Source organism: Neovison vison, chromosome 8 (genome assembly GCF_020171115.1).
Source record: "Neovison vison isolate M4711 chromosome 8, ASM_NN_V1, whole genome shotgun sequence".
NCBI classification, from domain to species: Eukaryota; Metazoa; Chordata; class Mammalia; order Carnivora; family Mustelidae; genus Neogale; species Neogale vison.
In genome coordinates, this window is record NC_058098.1 from 65,779,166 (window position 1) to 65,792,562 (window position 13,397).

The window sequence follows — 13,397 nt, forward strand, 5'->3', positions numbered from 1 at the left end:
TTTATTTATTTATATTTATTTTTTGAAATTTTTTATTTTTATTTTTTTATAAACATAATATATTTTTATCCCCAGGGGTACAGGTCTGTGAATCACCAGGATTACACAATTCACAGCACTCACCAAAGCACATACCCTCCCCAATGTCCATAACTCCACCCCCCTTCTCCCAACCTCCCTCCCCCCAGCAACCCACAGTTTGTTTTGTGAGATTAAGAGTCACTTATGGTTTGTCTCCCTCCCAGTCCCATCTTGTATCATTTATTCTCCTACCCGCTTAAGCCCCCATGTTGCATCACTACTTCCTCATATCAGGGAGATCATATGATAGTTGTCTTTCTCCGCTTGACTTATTTCGCTAAGCATGATACGCTCTAGTTCCATCCACGTTGTCGCAAATGGTAAGATTTCATTTCTTTTGATGGATGCATAGTATTCCATTGTGTATATATACCACATCTTCTTGATCCATTCATCTGTTGATGGACATCTAGGTTCTTTCCATAGTTTGGCTATTGTGGACATTGCTGCTATAAACTTTCGGATGCACATGCCCCCTCGGATCACTACGTTTGTATCTTTAGGGTAAATACCCAGTAGTGCAATTGCTGGGTCATAGGGCAGTTCTACTTTCAACATTTTGAGGAACCTCCATGCTGTTTTCCAGAGTGGTTGCACCAGCTTGCATTCCCACCAACAGTGTAGGAGGGTTCCCCTCTCTCCACATCCTCGCCAGCATCTGTCATTTCCTGACTTGTTGATTTTAGCCATTCTGACTGGTGTGAGGTGATATCTCCTTGTGGTTTTGATTTGTATTTCCCTGATGCCGAGTGATATGGAGCACTTTTTCATGTGTCTGTTGGCCATCTGGATGTCTTCTTTGCAGAAATGTCTGTTCATGTCTTCTGCCCATTCCTTGATTGGATTATTCTTTGGGTGTTGAGTTTGCTAAGTTCTTTATAGATTTTGGACACTAGCCCTTTATCTGATATGTCGTTTGCAAATATCTTCTCCCATTCTGTCAGTTGTCTTTTGGTTTTGTTAACTGTTTCCTTTGCTGTGCAAAAGCTTTTCATCTTGATGAAATCACAATAGGTGATTTTTGCCCTTGCTTCCCTTGCTTTTGGCGATGATCCTAGGAAGATGTTGTTGCGGCTGAGGTCAAAGAGGTTCTTGAGGAGAACACTTGCCTGTGTTCTCCTCAAGGATTTTGATGGATTCCTTTCTCACATTGAGGTCCTTCATCCATTTTGAATCTATTTTCGTGTGTGGCGTAAGGAAATGGTCCAATTTCATTTTTCTGCATGTGGCTGTCCAATTTTCTCAACACCATTTATTGAAGAGGCTGTCTTTTTTCCATTGGACATTCTTTCCTGCTTTGTCAAAGATTAGTTGACCATAGAGTTGAGGGTCTATTTCTGGGCCTTCTATTCTGTTCCATTGATCTATGTGTCTGTTTTTGTGCCAGTACCATGCTGTCTTGATGATGACGGCTTTGTAATAGAGCTTGAAGTCCAGAATTGTGATGCCACCAACTTTGGCTTTCTTTTTCAATATTCCTTTGGCTATTCGAGGTCTTTTCTGGTTCTATATAAATTTCAGGATTATTTGTTCCATTTCTTTGAAAAAGATGGATGGTACTTTGATAGGAATTGCATTAAATGTGTAGATTGCTTTAGGTAGCATAGACATTTTCACAATATTTAGTCTTCCAATCCAGGAGCATGGAACATTTTTCCATTTCTTTGTGTCTTCCTCAATTTCTTTCATGAGTACTTTATAGTTTTCTGAGTACAGATTCTGTGCCTCTTTGGTTAGGTTTATTCCTAGGTATCTTATGGTTTTGGGTGCAATTGTAAATGGGATTGACTCCTTAATTTCTCTTTCTTCTGTCTTGTTGTTGGTGTAGAGAAATGCAACTGATTTCTGTGCATTGATTTTATATCTTGACACTTTACTGAATTCTTGTACAAGTTGTAGCAGTTTTGGAGTGGAGTCTTTTGGGTTTTCCTCATATAGTATCATATCATCTGCGAAGAGTGATAGTTTGACTTCTTCTTTGCCGATTTGGATGCCTTTAATTTCCTTTTGTTGTCTGATTGCTGAGGCTAGGACTTCTAGAACTATGTTGAATAGCATTGGTGATAATGGACATGCCTGCCGTGTTCCTGACCTTAGCGGAAAAGCTTTCAGTTTTTCTCCATTGAGAATGATATTTGCAGTGGGTTTTTCATAGATGGCTTTGATGATATTGAGGTATGTGCTCTCTATCCCTACACTTTGAAGAGTTTTGATCAGGAAGGGATGCTGTACTTTGTCAAATGCTTTTTCAGCATCTACTGAGAGTATCATATGGTTCCTGTTCTTTCTTTTATTGATGTGTTGTATCACATTGATTGATTTGCAGATGTTGAACCAACCTTGCAGTCCTGGAATAAATCCCACTTGGTTGCAGTGCATAATCCTTTTAATGTACTGTTGAATCTTATTGGCTAGTATTTTGGTGAGAATTTTCGCATCTGTGTTCATCAAGGATATTGGTCTATAGCTCTCTTTTTTGATGGGATCTTTGTCTGGTTTTGGGATCAAGGTGATGCTGGCCTCATAAAATGAGTTTGGAAGTTTTCCTTCCATTTCTATTTTTTGGAACAGTTTCACAAGAATAGGAATTAGTTCTTCTTTAAATGTTTGGTAGAATTCCCCTGGGAAGCCGTCTGGCCCTGGGCTTTTGTTTGTTTGGAGATTTTTAATTACTGCTTCAATCTCCTTACTGGTTATGGGTCTGTTCAGGTTTTCTATTTCTTCCTGGTTCAGTTGTGGTAGTTTATATGTTTCTAGGAATGCATCCATTTCTTCCAGATTGTCAAATTTGTTGGCGTAGAGTTGCTCATAGTATGTTCTTATAATAGTTTGTATTTCTTTGGTGTTAGTTGTGATCTCTCCTCTTTCATTCATGATTATATTTATTTGGGTCCTTTCTCTTTTCTTTTTGGTAATTCTGGCCAGGGGTTTATCAATTTTATTAATTTTTTCAAAGAACCAGCTCCTAGTTTTGTTGATTTGTTCTATTGTTTTTTTGGTTTCTATTTCTTTGATTTCTGCTCTGATCTTTATGATTTCTCTTCTCCTGCTGGGTTTAGGGTTTCTTTCTTGTTCTTTCTCCAGCTCCTTTAGGTGTAGGGTTAGGTTGTGTACCTGAGACCTTTCTTGTTTCTTGAGAAAGGCTTGTACCGCTATATATTTTCCTCTCAGGACTGCCTTTGCTGTGTCCCACAGATTTCGAACTGTTGTGTTTTCATTATCATTTGTTTGCATGATTTTTTTCAATTCTTTTTTAATTTCCTGGTTGACCCATTCATTCTTTAGAAGGACGCTGTTTAATCTCCATGTATTTGGGTTCTTTCCAAACTTCCTCTTGTGGTTGAGTTCTATCTTCAGAGCATTGTCGTCTGAAAATATGCAGGGAATGATCCCAGCCTTTTGATACTGGTTGAGTCCTGATTTAGGACCGAGGATGTGATCTATTCTGGAGAATGTTCCATGTGCACTAGAGAAGAATGTGTATTCTGTTGCTTTGGGATGGAATGTTCTGTAGATATCTGTGATGTCCATCTGGTCCAGTGTGTCCTTTAAGGCCTTTATTTCCATGTTGATATTTTGCTTGGATGATCTGTCCATTTCGGTGAGGGGACTGTTAAAGTCCCCTACTATTATTGTATTATTGTTGATGTGTTTCTTTGATTTTGTTATTAATTGGTTTATATAGTTTGCTGCGCCCACGTTGGGGGCATAGATATTTAAAATTGTTAGATCTTTTGTTGGACAGATCCTTTGAGTATGATATAGTGTCCTTCCTCATCTTTTATTATAGTCTTTGGCTTAAAATCTAATTGATCTGATATAAGGATTGCCACTCCTGCTTTCTTCTGATGTCCATTAGCATGGTAAATTCTTTTCCACCCCCTCACTTTAAATCTGGAGGTGTCTTCGGGCTTAAAATGAGTTTCTTGTAGGCAACATATAGATGGGTTTTGTTTTTTTATCCAATCTGATACCCTGTGTCTTTTGATTGGGCCGTTCACATTCAGAGTAACTATTGAGAGATATGAATTTAGTGCCATTGTATTGCCTGTAAGGTGACTGTTACTGTATATTGTCTCTGTTCCTTTCTGATCTACCACTTGTAGGCTCTCTCTTTGCTTAGAGGACCCCTTTCAATATTTCCTGTAGAGCTGTTTTGGTGTTTGCAAATTCTCTCAGTTTTTGTTTGTCCTGGAAGCTTTTAATCTCTCCTTCTATTTTCAATGATAGCCTAGCTGGATATAGTATTCTTGGCTGTATGTTTTTCTCATTTAGTGCTCTGAAAATATCATGCCAGCTCTTTCTGGCCTGCCAGGTCTCTGTGGATAAGTCAGCTGCCAATCTAATATTTTTACCATTGTATGTTACAGACTTCTTTTCCCGGGCTGCTTTCAGGATTTTCTCTTTGTCACTAAGACTTGTAAATTTTACTATTAGGTGACGGGGTGTGGGCCTATTCTTATTGATTCTGAGGTGCGTTCTTTGAACCTCCTGAATTTTGATGCTCGTTCCCTTTGCCATATTGGGGAAATTCTCCCCAATAATTCTCTCCAGTATTCCTTCTACTCCCCTCTCTCTTTCTTCTTCTTCTGGAATCCCAATTATTCTAATGTTGTTTCGTCTTATGGTGTCACTTACCTCTCGAATTCTCCCCTCATGGTCCAGTAGCTGTTTGTCCCTCCTTTGCTCAGCTTCTTTATTCTCTGTCATTTGATCTTCTATATCGCTAATTCTTTCTTCTGCCTCATTTATCCTAGCAGTGAGAGCCTCCATTTTTTATTGCACTTCATTAATAGCTTTTTTTATTTCAACCTGGTTAGATGTTAGTTCTTTTATTTCTCCAGAAAGGGCTTTTATATCTCTGGAGAGGGTTTCTGTAATATCTTCCATGCCTTTTTTGAGCCTGGCTAGAACCTTGAGAATTGTCATTCTGAACTCTAGATCTGACATATTACCAATATCTGTATTGATTAGATCCCTAGCCTTCAGTACTGCCTCTTGTTCTTTTTTTTGTGGTTAATTTTTCCGCCTTGTCATTTTGTCCATCTAAGAGTATATGAAGGAGCAAGTAAAATACTAAAAGGGTGGCAACAACCCCAGGAAAATATGCTTTAATCAAATCAAAAGAGATCCCAAATCATGAGGGGGGAGAAAGGGGATAAAAAGAGGTTCAGAAAGAAAGAAAGAGAGAGAGAAAAGAAAAGAAAACGAATAAAGAAAAGTATAAAAAAGAAAAAATATATATATTAAACTAGTTAAAAAACGTTAAAAAAGAAAAGGGTAAAAGTTAAAAAAAATTTTAGCAGAAGAAGAGAAAAAAAATGAAACTTAAAGTGAGGGGGTGGAAAAGAATTTACCATGCTAATGGACATCAGAAGAAAGCAGGAGTGGCAATCCTTATATCAGATCAATTAGATTTTAAGCCAAAGACTATAATAAGAGATGAGGAAGGACACTATATCATACTCAAAGGGTCTGTCCAACAAGAAGATCTAACGATTTTAAATATCTATGCCCCCAATGTGGGCGCAGCAAACTATATAAACCAATTAATAACAAAATCAAAGAAACACATCAACAATAATACAATACTAGTAGGGGACTTTAACACTCCCCTCACTGAAATGGACAGATCATCCAAGCAAAAGATCAACAGGGAAATAAAGGCCTTAAATGATACACTGGATGAGATGGACATCACAGATATATTCAGAACATTTCATCCCAAAGCAACAGAATACACATTCTTCTCTAGTGCACATGGAACATTCTCCAGAATAGATCACATCCTCGGTCCTAAATCAGGACTCAACCAGTATCGAAAAAGAAAAAAATTAAATTAACTGCAAGACTAAAAAAATCACAGGGAGAAAGCCATGAGTTCCCTGCTTTGCTTTCTCCTCCTCTGGAATTCTCCTGCTCTCCTTGATATTGAAACCACACTCCTTGGTAGGTGAACTTGGTCTTGGCTGGATTTCTTGTTGATCTTCTGGGGGAGGGGCCTGGTGTAGTGATTCTCAAGTGTCTTTGCCCCAGACAGAATTACACCGCCCTTACCAGGGGCCGGGCTGAGTAAGCCGCTCTGGTTTGCTTTCAGGAGCTTTTGTTCCCTGAGCGCTTTCCGTAGAGTTCCGGTGGACGGGAATACAAATGGTGGCCTCCTGGTCTCCGGCCTGGAGGAGCCAAGAGCCCAGGGCCACACTCCTCAGTGCGCCCTCAGAGAATAGCGCCCAGTAACTCCCATGTGCCCGACCTTAGGCCGCGCTCCGAGCTCACTGAGCCTGCGACCGGTTCAAGGTAACACCGAGCTGTGAGCTTACTGTCGGCTCTGTCTCTGTAGCCGGCTTTCCCGTTCCAATACCCTCAAGCTCTGTGACACTCAGACACCCAAGATCCTTCTGTGACCCTGAGGCCACGATGACTCCGCGTGGGCTTCGCCCCGGTTTAGCCTCTGGAGCGATGTCCCTCAGCGGAACAGACTTTTAAAAGTCCTGATTTTGTGCTCCGTTGCTCCACTGCTTGTCGGGAGCCGGCCCCTCCCCCCGGGGCCATCTTCCCGTCGCTTTGGATTCACTTCTCCACCAGTCCTACCTTCAGAAAGTGGTTGTTTTTCTGTTTCTAGAATTGCTGTTCTTCTTCTCTTCGATCTGCCGATGGATTTGCAAGTGTTTGCAATCTTTAGATAAGCTCTCTAGCTGATCTCCTGCTAGCTGAAGTAGTCTCAGCCTGCTACTTCTCTGCCATCTTGACTCCTCCCCCTAGCTATGGTTTTATAGAGTTTTAGTTCCCCTCTATTTCTGCTTTTCTGAGTTTTTTTTTTTAAAGATTTTATTTATTTATTTGACAGACAGAGACCACAAGTAGGCAGAGAAGCAGGCAGCGGCTTAACCCACTGAGCCACCCAGGCGCCCCTGAGTTTTTTTTTTTTAAATCATGAATGAGTGTTGAAACTTCTTTCAAATGCTTTTTTGCATTTATTGAAATGATCATGTGATTTTTCTTTTCCTTTAACCTGACAATGTGATGCATTACTGATGGGCTTTCAAAAACTAAATTAGCCATGTATTCCTGAAATAAAGCCCACTTAGTAATGTTGTGTAGTTCTTTTTGTATTTGCCGCATATTTTTGCTAATATTTTGTTAAAGAGTCTATATTCGTTAGTTGTTGGTCTGCAGTTTTTATTCTTTTATACTATCTTTGTCTGTTTTTGTATCAAGGTAATACTATGTTTAAGTGTTCCATCCTCTCTTTCTGAAAGAAGTTAGATTTAATGTTAATTCTTCTTTAAACTTTTGGTAGAATTCTTCTATGAAATTGTCAGCCTGGAGCTATCTTTTGGGGGAGATTTTTAAAAATTATTTATTTATTTATTTGACACAGAGAGAGAGAGAGAGCACGCGCGTGTGCGTGCACAGGCAGGAAGAACAGCAGGCAGAGGGAGAAGCAGTCCTCCCACTGAGCAGGGAGCCTGATGTGGGGCTTGATCCCAAGACCCTGGGATCATGACCTGAGCCAAAGGCAGACACTTAACTGACTGAGCCTCCTAGGCACCCTGAGAGTTTTTAAACTATGAATTCAATTCCCTTAATAGTTATATTAAGGGATGTTATGTAATTCATATAAGTGATTTGTAGAAATTTGTTCTTTTTAGGTAATTGAATGATCCATTTTGTCTAAGCTGTTCAATATACATGTGGAAAGTTTTTTATACTGTTCTTTATATATCCTTTTGATGTCCTCAGTATTTGTAGTAGTACCTTCTGTTTCATTCCTAGTATTTTTTTAATTTATTTTTTATTTATTTTCAGCATAACAGTATTCATTGTTTTTGTACCACACCCAGTGCTCCATGCAATCTGTGCCCTCTCTAATACCCACCACCTTGTTCCCCCAACATCCCACCCCTCCACCACTTAAAACCCCTCAGATTGTTTTTCAGAGTCCGTAGTCTTTCATGGTTCACCTCCCCTTCCAATTTCCCTCAACTCCCTTCTCCTCTCTAACTCCCCATGTCCTCCATGCTATTTGTTATGCTCCACAAATAAATGAAACCCTATGATAATTGACTCTCTCTGCTTGACTTACTTCACTCAGCATAATCTCCTCCAGTCCCGTCCATGTTGCTATAAAAGTTGGGTATTCGTCCTTTCTGATGGAGGCATAATACTCCATAGTGTATATGGACCACATCTTCCTTATCCAATCATCCGTTGAAGGGCATCTTGGTTCTTTCCACAGTTTGGCAACCATGGCCATTGCTGCTAAAAACATTGGGGTACAGATGGCCTTTCTTTTCACTACATCTGTATCTTTGGGGTAAATACCCAGTCATGCAATTGCAGGGTCATAGGGAAGCTCTATTGTTAATTTCTTGGGGAATCTCCACACTGTTCTCCAAAGAGACTGCACCAACTTGCATTCCCACCAACAGTGTAAGAGGGTTTCCCTTTCTCCACATCCCCTCCAACACATGTTGTTTCCTGTCTTGCTAATTTTGGCCATTTTAACTGGTGTAAGGTGATATCTCAATGTGGTTTTAATTTTAATCTCTTTGATGGCTAGTGATGATGAGCATTTTTTCATGTGTCTGATAGCCATTTGTATGTCTTCATTGGAGAAGTGTCTGTTCATATCTTCTGCCCATTTTTTGATATGATTATCTGTTTTGTGTGTGTTGAGTTTGAGGAGTTCTTTATAGATCCTGGATATCAACCTTTTGTCTGTACTGTCATTTGCAAATATCTTCTCCCATTCCGTGGGTTGCCTCCTTGTTTTCTTGACTGTTTCCTTTGCTGTGCAGAAGCTTTTGATTTTGATGAAGTCCCAGAAGTTTATTTTGGCTTTTGTTTCCTTTGTCTTTGGAGACCTATCTTGAAAAAAGTTGCTGTGGCTGAAGAGATTACTGCTTATGTTCTCCTCTAGAATTCTGATGGATTCCTGTCACGTTGAGGTCTTTTATCCATTTTGAGTTTATCTTTGTGTACGGTGTAAGAGAATGGTCGAGTTTCATTCTTCTACATATAGCTGCCCAGTTTTCCCAGCACCATTTATTGAAGAGACTGTCTTTTTTCCACTGTATATTTTTTCCTGTTTTGTCAAAGATTATTTGACCGTAGAGTTGAGGGTCCATATCTGGGCTCTCTACTCTGTTCCACTGGTCTATGTGTCTGTTTTTATGCCAGTACCATGCTGTCTTGGTGATCACAGCTTTGTAGTAAAGGTTGAAATCAGGTAATGATGCCCCCAGTTTTATTTTTGTTTTTCAACATTTCCTTAGCAACTCAGGGTCTCTTCTGATTCCATACAAATTTTAGGATTATTTGCTCCAGCTCTTTGAAGAATACCAGTGGAATTTTGATCAGAATGGCATTAAAAGTATAGATTGCTCTAGGCAGTATAGACATTTTAACAATGTTTATTCTTCCGATCCAAGAGCATGGAATGGTCTTCCGTCTTTTTGTGTCTTCTTCAATTTCTTTCATGAGTGTTCTGTAGTTCTTCCAGTACAGATCCTTTACGTCTTTGGTTAGGTTTATTCCCAGGTATCTTATGGTTCTTGGTGCTATAGTAAATGGAATCAATTCTCTAATTTCCCTTTCTGTATTTTCATTGTTAGTTTATAAGAAAGCCACTGATTTCTGTACATTGACTTTGTATCCTGCCATGTTATTGAACTGCTGTATGAGTTCTAGTAGTTTGGGGGTGGAGTCTTTTTGGATTTTCCATATAAAGAATCATGTCATCTGCAAAGAGAGAGAGTTTGGCTACTTCACTGCCAATTGTAAATATCTATGCCCCCAATATGGGAGCAGCCAATTACATAAGAAAACTGTTTATCAAGATAAAGACTCATATTGATATGAATACACTAATAGTAGGAGATCTTAACACACCTCTCTCAGAAATAGATCATCAAAGCAGAAAATCAATAAAGAAACAAGAGCATTGAATGACACATTGGACCAGATGGACCTCATATACAGAACATTCTACCCTAAAACAACAGAATACTCATTCTTCTTAAGTGCACATGGAACCTTCTCCAGAATAGACCACATACTGGGTCACAAATCAGAACTCAACCGATACCAAAAGACTGAGATTATTCCCTGCATATTCTCAGATGACAATGCTTTGAAACTGGAGCTCAATCCCAAGGAAAAGTTCCGAAGGAGCTCAAACACCTGGAAGCTAAAGACCACCTTGCTTAAGAATGCTTGGATCAACCAGGAGATCAAAGAAGAACTGAAACAATTCATGGAAACCAATGAGAATGAAGACACTTCGGTCCAAAACCTATGGGATACAGCAAAGGCGGTCCTAAGGGGGAAATACATAGCCATCCAAGCCTCCCTCAAAAAAACAGAAAAATCCAGAACACAGAAGCTGTCTCTACACCTTAAAGAACTGGAGAATCAACAACAAATCAAACCAACTCCACACATAAGAAGGGAAATAATCAAGATTGGAGCAGAGTCAATGAGGTAGAAACCAGAGATACAGTAGAACATATCAATGAAACGGAGAAGCTGGTTTTTTGAAAGAATCAATAAGATCGATAAACCATTGGCCACACTAATCCAAAAGAAAAGAGAGAAAGCCCCAATTCACAAAATTATGAATGAAAAGGGAGAGATCCCAACTAACACCAAGGAAGTAGAAACAATCATCACAAGTTTTTATCAACAGTTATATGCCAATAAGCTTAGCAACCTAGATGAAATGGATGCATTCCTGGAAAACTATAAACTCCCAAAATTGAACCAGGAAGAAATCAACAACCTGAATAGACCGATATCTAGTAACGAGATTGAGGCAGTGATCAAAAACCTCCCAAAAAACAAGAGCCCAGGACCTGACGGATTCCCTGGGGAATTCTACCAAACTTTCAAAGAAGAAATAGCACCTATTCTCCTGAAGCTGTTTCAAACAATTGAAGCAGAAGGAAAACTTCCAGACTCTTTCTATGAAGTCAGCATTACCCTGATCCCCAAACCAGGCAAAGACCCTACCAAAAAGGAGAATTTCAGACCAATATCACTGATGAATATGGATGCTAAGATTCTCAACAAGACCCTAGCAAACAGGATCCAACAGACATTAAAAAGATTATCCACCATGACCAGGTGGGATTCATCCCTGGGCTACAAGGATGGTTCAACATTCTCAAATCAATCAATATGATAGAACAAATTAATAAGAAAAGAGAGAAGAACCACATGGTTCTCTCAGTTGAGGCAGAAAAAGCATTTGACAAAATCCAGCATCCGTTCCTGATTAAAAAGCTTCAAAGTATGGGGATAGAGGGAACATTCCTGAACTTCATAAAATCTATCTATGAAAGACCCACAGCAAATATCATCCTCAATGGGAAGAAGCTTACAACCTTCCCCTTGAGATCAGGAACTCGACAAGGATGCCCATTCTCACCACTCTTGTTCAACATAGTATTAGAAGTCCTAGCAACAGCAATCAGACAACAAAGAGAAATAAAAAGTATTTTTTTAAAGATTTTATTTATTTGACAGGCAGAGATCACAAGTAGGCAGAGAGCATGAGGGGAAGCAGGCTCCCCGCTGAGCAGGGAGCCCGAAGTGGGGCTCGATCGCAGGACCTTTTTTTTTTTTTTTTTAAAGATTTTATTTATTTGACAGACAGAGATCACAAGTAGGCAGAGAGGCAGGCTGAAAGAGAGAGAGGAAGAAGCAGGCTCCCTGCCCAGCAGAGAGTCCGATGTGGGGCTCGATCCCAGGACCCTGGGATCATGACCTGAGCCGAAGGCAGAGGCTTAATCCACTGAGCCACCCAGGCGCCCCTCATTCCTAGTATTGATAATTCATGTCATTTTTTTGTCTTTCTTGCCAGAAGTTTGTTTTGTTGATGTTTTAAAAAGGACCATTCTTTTATTTCATTATTTTATAGTTTTCATTTTTATTCCTTTATTAATTCCTTCCTTTTGTTTGCTTTGGATTTATTTTGGTCTTTTTTAAAGTAAAAGCTTAGATTATTCATTTGAGACTTACTTTTTTTCCTAACATAGTGCTATTTTTAGTGCTGTTTTTCTGTCAGCACTGCTTTAACTGTGTACCACAAATTTTGATAAGTTACATTTTCATTTCTTCCAATTTAATGTACTTAAAAAATTTCCCTTGAGACTTCTTCTTTGGCACATGAGTGATTTAGAAGTTTGTTTTAGATCTTTCTTTTAGCTTTCTGTTTTTCTGGTTTGGTTGTATTGACATTCTGCTCTTGTTGTGTGGGTGCTCTATAAATGTGGATGCTTGTTGATGGCATTTTTTTAGTTACTTTATATCCTTGTTAATATTCTATCTAATTGTATCTTGTGTTCAGAAAAGTCTTCAGATATTATTGTGAATTTATATATTTCTCCTGTTTATCATTTTTATCTCATATGTTCTGGAGCTCTGTTGCTTTGTGCCTATAAATATAGTAGGACTCTTATGTGTTCTTAGTGGATTAACTCTTTTATCATTATGTAATATCTCTCACTGTACCTGGTAATTTTCTTTGTTCTGAGATCTGTTCTCTGATATTAATATAAGCACTCTACGCTCCTTAGATTGATGATGTCCTTCTTCATTCTTTTAATTTTTTCCTGTTTACATTGTTATATTTGAAATGCGATTTTGTAGATAGCATGTAGCTAGATTTTTTTTAAGACTTTATTTATTTGATAGAGAGAGAATGAGAAACAAGTAGGCAGAGAGAGAGGGGGAAGCAGGCTCCCTGCTGAGCAGAGAGCCCGATGCGGGGCTCAATCCCAGGACACTGAGATCATGACCTGAGCCAAAGGCAGAGGCTTAACCCACTGAACCACCCCCCCGATTTTGTTTTTAAATCAACTTTATCAATTTCTGTATTTTAATTGGTATAGTTAGGCCATTTATATTTAATGTAGTTATTGATATGTTAGGTCTTAAGTTTGTTATTTTATCTTTTATTTACTGTTTGTTTTTGTGTATCTTTTTCATTTCTCTGGGTTTTCTTTTCCCCTGCTTTGCTGTGGGTCACTTGAACATTTTTTAAAACTCCATTTTGGTTTACTTATAGTTTTGAGTATTTCTCTTTTTGTAGTTTTTTTTTAATTAGTCCTTCTAGCTATCACATTGTATATAGATAACTTACCGCAGTCTACGAGTGTTTTCATTTTGCTAATTCAGTTGAAGTATAGAAACCTTGCCTTTTGGGATACCTGGGTATCTCAGTTGTTGAAGTGGCTGCTTCAGCTCATGGTCCTGGACTCTAAATCCCACATCAGGCTCCTTGCTCAGTGGGGAGCCTATTTCTCCTTTGT

The 13,397-nt window shown here is 39.0% G+C and overlaps 1 protein-coding gene across 6 annotated transcripts in view; it reads left to right on the plus strand.

Moving 5' to 3' along the window:
* Positions 1-13,397, plus strand: part of CCDC138 (coiled-coil domain containing 138) — a 129,753-nt gene that overhangs the window by 60,183 nt on the left and 56,173 nt on the right. The window lies entirely within an intron of this gene.